The sequence below is a fragment of the Odontesthes bonariensis genome, unplaced genomic scaffold (genome assembly GCF_027942865.1).
Source record: "Odontesthes bonariensis isolate fOdoBon6 unplaced genomic scaffold, fOdoBon6.hap1 scaffold_210, whole genome shotgun sequence".
NCBI classification, from domain to species: Eukaryota; Metazoa; Chordata; class Actinopteri; order Atheriniformes; family Atherinopsidae; genus Odontesthes; species Odontesthes bonariensis.
The window spans coordinates 1-6,839 of record NW_027457419.1 but is presented as its reverse complement, the minus strand read 5'-3'; positions in this window follow the sequence as shown (position 1 = coordinate 6,839).

The window sequence follows — 6,839 nt, the reverse complement described above, 5'->3', positions numbered from 1 at the left end:
AAATAAACCCGGCTTCACGGTTCAGTCACGGTTCAACTTTTTTTTCCCCTTTTTGTCTTCACACGAACTCAGAAGGACAAACGAGAGCAGCAGAGAGCCGAAAAGTACTTTATTAGAGCGCCTGTTGAAGCTGTCACCACACAAATTCATCCTCTGCTGCCTGTCAGGATCCACACACACACACACACACACACGCACGTGCACGTGCTCAGAGCTGGCGTGGTTGGGGGTCCGTGCATTAGAGCCGGGCAGCTGTCAGAAGCAGGGTTTTGGAAGGAGAGGCTTGTCAGAAGCTGCAGACGAGGACAGATCGCAGTAGAGTTACAACCAACATTTATTCGGAGCCGGAGAGAGTTTTGCCGCCTGTCAGGAGTCGGGTTTTGGTTCACGCTTTGACAACAGAAAACACACATTTTCTGAAGTGTTTTACTTCAGGCTGCTGCTGGAAAAGCTGCCGCAGACACTGAATCTGTGCTGCAGACCACAGTCTGAGGTCAGCGAGCGGTTTTAAAGCCTCAGAGGAAGTGAAATGTAGATCCTTTTTCATCAGCCAGTTGAATGTCTGAGCTGCGGCTAATTAAACACACCAGAGTTCTGTGGCACAAAGACTCCAGATTATCTCTTAGAATGAAAGAACTTGGGCAGGAATTCGTCTCACCAGTAACAATAGATGCATAAATGCAAAACTACTGATCAGATATTGTGTTCATTTTGTGCAAAACACAGCAACAATCTGCAGTTTGCTGACTCCAGGAGGTAAAATAACTCTTATCTTTAATAATCTGCGGGGCTTTCCTCTGAGATCTAAAGTTCATCTAAAGTCTTTCCTGCTTGTTTCTGCTTGATAAATCCAGGAAACCGAACCATGCAGAAATACTAAAACCTGACCTTAAACTCGTTCAGCTTCCTGATTGGAGCAAATCTCCGGCCGTCTTTCTCACACGTTTCATCCACGTCGTCTGTGAAGCTCGATTTCTTGTCTGCGAGTGTTCCCAAACGCTCGAAACGCTGGAGAGTTTCCACAGTTTGGCCACAGTGTCGCTGATGAAAGACGACTGAGTTCGCTCCAGCTTGGAAACATGAGCAGCATAATGAGTCGTCATTTTTGATTAAATTATCTGCATAGTTAAAACGTTTTAAATTACTGCTGTGCATCGTCATCTGGTTTGTGTAAAGATGAAATAAAACAGGCGATAAAACGCAGCATGTTGGTGTCAAACCCTCCAAGTTTATTTTTTAGTGACAGCTGGACATTTATTCACATACTTGAGTTTTCAGCTGTTTCTCATCCAACTTTATGGAGGTGCTGCTGAGGGTTAGTTTTAAGCATAAAGACGTGTAAGTGTGAATCATGATCAGAGGTGGGTAGTGACGAGTTACATTTACTTGAGTAAGTTTTTGAAAACATTGTACTTCCAGGAGTAGTTTCAAATCTCTATACTTTTTACTTTTCCTTGAGTAGATGTGTGCAGCAGAAACTGTCCTCTTACTCCGCTACATTAGGCTACAATGAGCTGGTTACTTTTCTTCTTACCTCTTTGGTATTCTACGCCTCATTATTTTTATCCCCCCGCGTACGCCTCATTTTAATGTTTTATTCTGACAGAGAGAGAGACTTCCGCCAAAGGCTCTACCACCTGACTGTGTTCCACCAATCAGACGCAGCCGTGCAGTCTGGTCACGTGACCATACTCGATCTCAGCGGCGGGACGGGTTAGCTTTAGCATTAGCAGTCGTTGCAAACAAACAAAGAAACAGATGAAAAATGTCAGAACCAACGGTGGGAAATGAAGACGCAGACGAGGCCTCATACTGAAAGCATGTTTACCTTACAAAGAGTGAGAAACAGCAGCTACATTATGTGTCTTCTGTGGCAACCAAAACAAACGTTTTTTTCCACCATAAATAAGTAAATATTTGCTTTTTAGGTTTCATATGTTTTAAAAATTTCCTAAGTCTCTTTTATTTTTTATTGAAGTTCTTGAATTTACCTAGCCTGGGAATTCCCATGCTGCTTTGCGCGCGATTTCATTCACACAAAGTGTTTTAAGTAGCTTAGAACGCAAGTTTACTTTTAAAAAAGAGCAACGCGTCTTCTTCTTCCTCGTCGAATTTCTGTCGCTCTACATACGTCATCTGGTATAAGTGATACAATTGGCTATGAATCGCGCGCAAAGCAGCATGGGAAGAACCTGACGCCATTTGATAGACATTCGTAGCGCCCAATAAACGGCTCTAGGCATTCGTAAACCACGCCTCAAATACGAGAAAATGCACACCTAGTTCCCAGACCACCATCTCATCGAGATGTGGACGCGTCAGCCAGGCTAGCATTTACCTGGATTATTTTAATTTATTTTATAATTAATTCATTCATTTTAATTTATTTTATCAATTGGATGAACTCTAATTGGCCTAAAGATGATTATTTAGTATTTTTGTCTGTCTGAATGAATGCTTGTGTTAACAAATAAATCAGACGTTACTCAACAGTTACTCAGTACTTGAGTAGTTTTTTCACCGAGCACTTTTTTACTCTTACTCAAGTAATTATTTGGATGAATACTTTTCACTTTTACCTGAGTACGATTTTTGGCTGCTCTCCCCACCTCTGATCATGAAGAACAGAAACAACTAGGTTCTGTACATGTGTGCGCACCTCTGACGGTATCTGACGTGCACGTGAACAGGAGACTGTGTGGCGGCATGTTTTAGTAGTAGCTTTATGATTCAGACTGCTGTGAACCCCTCGCCTCGAGCCATTTTCTGGTCACGTTGATTAGATTCTGCTCCATGTTGTCGGACTGTTTGGTTTCTAATCCTCAGATCTAGATTCCTGCATTATTTTGAGAACCCTTGTTCCTTGTGTTGTGTTTGTTTCACTTCTCTGTTCACACCAGGTTTCTGTTACCAGCTGCTGATGACTCTCTGTACATGCAGCGGCTCGTTGTTTCTGCCACTTTCTACATCTGTTGAGCACTCGGTCCCCGTCTGGTTCTCCTCTTTGTCTTACTCAGTTTTTAGTTTGTTAGTTTATGGTTTTTGGCTTCATAAAAACCTCAAATAGTCGTCCATCTGCCCCCCCCCGCTCGCACTTCTGCCTTCTACAACCTCCATAATCTCCTCTGGGTTACCGTGGTAACGTTCCAGGTTCACTTTAACGCCCATTTTTCATGCAATAAAATCCCAGCTCTACACAACAGGTCGTCCTGAGTGAGTGAAGATCTGTTGCAACTTTAAACAAACGTCTCTAAAAGTTCAGTTCAGATCAATGAAACTGTGAATTTCTGCTGATTTGATCAAGGACTGAGACGTCCTTCTCAGGGCTGAATCCCAGTAGATCGGTTAGCTTAATGTTGGTAAAACTCATCAGTTGTTGCCTCTACTTTCCTCTTTCTTAAAGAAACTAAATTAATTTATTCATTTTTGTTGAGCCTGATCCCTTTCAGCGCAGATCTGGTTGTAGTTTAAGAATAAAAGATTGAATTTAATTTGGGTGTTAAAACGTTAAATTTCATGCTGTTTGTCTCTGTAACGTCAGTGTTGCTCAGCCTGAGTGAAGTCTGACTTCAGTGAGGAGTAGTTTTATTGGTTTGCATGCATGTAAATACAGAAAACATGTTTAATAAGCTTCATATGAATGGCTGCTGTCCTGCTTTGAATCGTATCGCTCTCTCAGGTGAAGAGTTTTCACTCTGAGTCAGATTATTAACCCACGCTGCCCCCTGTGGGCACCAAACAGAAACTACAGCCAGCAGCCAAACGGCTCCTATAAAATCTGTTTTTGAGTTTAATTCCACTTTGTAGCGCTCTCATTGGCCTATCTTTCTTTTTCCCTGCGCTTATGATGTCTTGGTCATTGTTTAGTGCAGTTTTCTTTTGATTCATTCTGAATCACACTTTTTTTAAAGATGAATTACAACATTTATTCTATTAAAACACAAAGAAATGCAAGAAAAAAATTGAACAAATTTACAGACTGAGTTCACATTTGACTGAAAATTTGTCTTAGAAATCTGCTTTTTGGAGATAATCAATTGTGGGTAAAGTTGATAAAAATGTACAAGTTAGATACCCTTTCATTATTTCTATGATTTTTTCAAGTTTCTTCATCACAACATCTTCTGATTCCAATCTTCACGTTCTTGTTTCGACCTGAAAAGACAGAAAATCCACTCTTTTAATTTCTTCTGCAATTTCCTGAAAATGCCAAAGTGGCAGAAGGGATCACTTCTTCATTTTTGCCTCCAGGGAACACAAACCTTCTCTGTGTTTGTACCAAAGTCTGATGCAGGTTCTGCGGGTTCTGGCTCAGTTTGTGGTACTTTATATGAAGGCCCGGGAACTCTGAGGGTGGTTGTTACACCTGCTGTTTCCACCCAGTTTGTTCTGGATCAGCTTGTCTTCCACTGATGGAACTTCAGCTGCAAAAAACCTTTAACCACTTGAAAAGTTCCTGGGAGAATAAATCTTAGAACTAATTCTCATCATGTTCAGCGCTGATGGTTTATAAGCTGTGATCTTAGAGTTATGTCACAATTTTACCCTTTTCCAGCTCAACTGGTGCAGAAAACAACATAAAATGTGAATAAATATAAAATGCTCTTATAGGTTTGTGAACTAAAAACATACATTAGAGGACAGATTGATTTATTATTATAATAATAATAATAATATGCTTTTCTTCTCTCTTTGTAGAGTGTTGAAACAACCAAATGTACCATCTTTTTGAGGTGTTTGTTTCCAGTTTAAATGTAAAACCAGGCTGAGCTCGTCCTGTTCACAGATCCGTTCTGCACCCTCAGAAAGAAGCCAAAGTCCTCCTTTAATTCCTTACTTTGTTAAAAAATACTCCCTTTTTTCCCCAGAAAGTCGTTTTTTCTAACTTCTTAAAGGCATCTGTTTAAAGGGATAATCCGGAGTAAAATGCACTTTAGATCAATTTACGGGATGTTGGGAGTACATACGTTGAGTTGACATCAAAACCATGTCATTCGGATGTGTTTTGAGAATTTCGATTTGACCGTTTTCAGCCAAAAGTCGTTAGCCTGGAAGTGAATGGGGCAAATCATGTCACCGCTACAAAACGCTATTTTTATACCTCTTCTACAGCTCCAAACAACATAACACTTACGTGGTAATGAGTAGAGGGTCCCTAAAGCCAAACCAAAGTGTCCCGAGGTAGAGGCCTGCGCGGGACAGAATTTACAGTCCCGCGCCCGCCCGCTCCCACAAAAAGATAGAATTTTTAGTCCCGCTCCCGCCCGCACCTGTCACATTTTGTTCCGCTCCTGCCGCAATTCCCGCATGATTCAGACGTTCGTGTTACTTCTCACGGAAGTTCTTGTCATTGGCTTGAGGAAAGAAACATGATCTTAGCCGCGCACACCACTGTCCGATCCTTCACGTGGGGCACAAGCAGCTGAGGCTTTACAGCAGTAAGCCTACCCAACATACCTACCAAAATCTACCGTGAATATTAAGAATAATACATTGTACATATGTTATATGCCACTCCTCACACATTTCCATTCTTGGAAGTAAAAGTATATATTTTTAGTTAATATGCTTTTAAACAGCGTGATGGAGCCCCGCCCCCTACTTTGAGTGGATTTGAGCATAAATATCTAAGCATACAGCTCACGTTACATTGATTTAAATGCAAACAAGTGGAATGAAAACAATATGTGTTATTACTTACCCTACCTTTTCTAAACCCAGAATGTAGAAAATGTAACATGTAATCCAATTATTATTTAAGTAGGTTAACCATGCCCTGTCCCTCGTCGTTGTGCAATGCGCATCTCCTGAATAAAAGGAGAGATGGATCGCGCTTTTGAACTTCTTTTAGTTAGGCTTTATTTCTTCTCAGTTGTTTTCAGCAGCAGGAGATCATTATAGCTTTTATATTAAACACGTTTTTAGTTTGCGGGACTGCAGCTTATCACCGCTCCCGCACTGGGCACTCCCCCTCCCGCCCGCGCCCGCAATGAGCTTTCAAAATGTGTCCCGCGCCGCACTGCTTTGCGTTGGGTCCCGCGAGTCCCGCGGGAGTGCAGGGCTCTATCCCGAGGTCTTCATGTGGTCGGATATAGAGTCCAGAATGAATTTAATCAAGCCAGTACCTTTCCGGAAATGTGTCTGCTGCAGCTGCCGCTTAACACCGTGGTGAAGTTGGTTTGACATTGGTTTGGAAAAAAAGACACCTTATTTCCTTATTGTGAATATCTGTCGAATATCCAATATCAAACCAACTTCACCACGGTGTTAAGCGGCAGCTGCAGCAGACACATTTCCGGAAAGGTACTGGCTTGATTAAATTCATTCTGGACTCTCTATCCGACCACATGAAGACCTCGGGACACTTCGGTTTGGCTTTAGGGACCCTCTACTCATTACCACGTAAGTGTTATGTTGTTTGGAGCTGTAGAAGAGGTATAAAAATAGCGTTTTGTGGCGGTGATACGATATGCCCCATTTACTTCCAGGCTAACGACTTCTGGCTAAAAACGGTCAAATCGAAATTCTCAAAACACATCCGAATGACATGATTTTGATGTCACCTCAACGTATGTACTCCCAACATCCCGTAAATTGATCTAAAGGGCATTTTACTCCGGATTATCCCTTTAATGTTACTGTGAAAACTGCAAAACTTTATCAAAATGTTAACGTAAACCGTGTTCGTTTCTGCCTTTTAGTCCTTTTTTTTACTAATATCTAAAGGAAATTGTTGCGACTTTCCCTCCAGCTGCCACTTTGATCTCAGTATTTAGTGTTTGAGGGAGGATTTCCTTTGCTTTCCGTGCTTTACTTTCTCCTCACTGTTTGCTCATGTC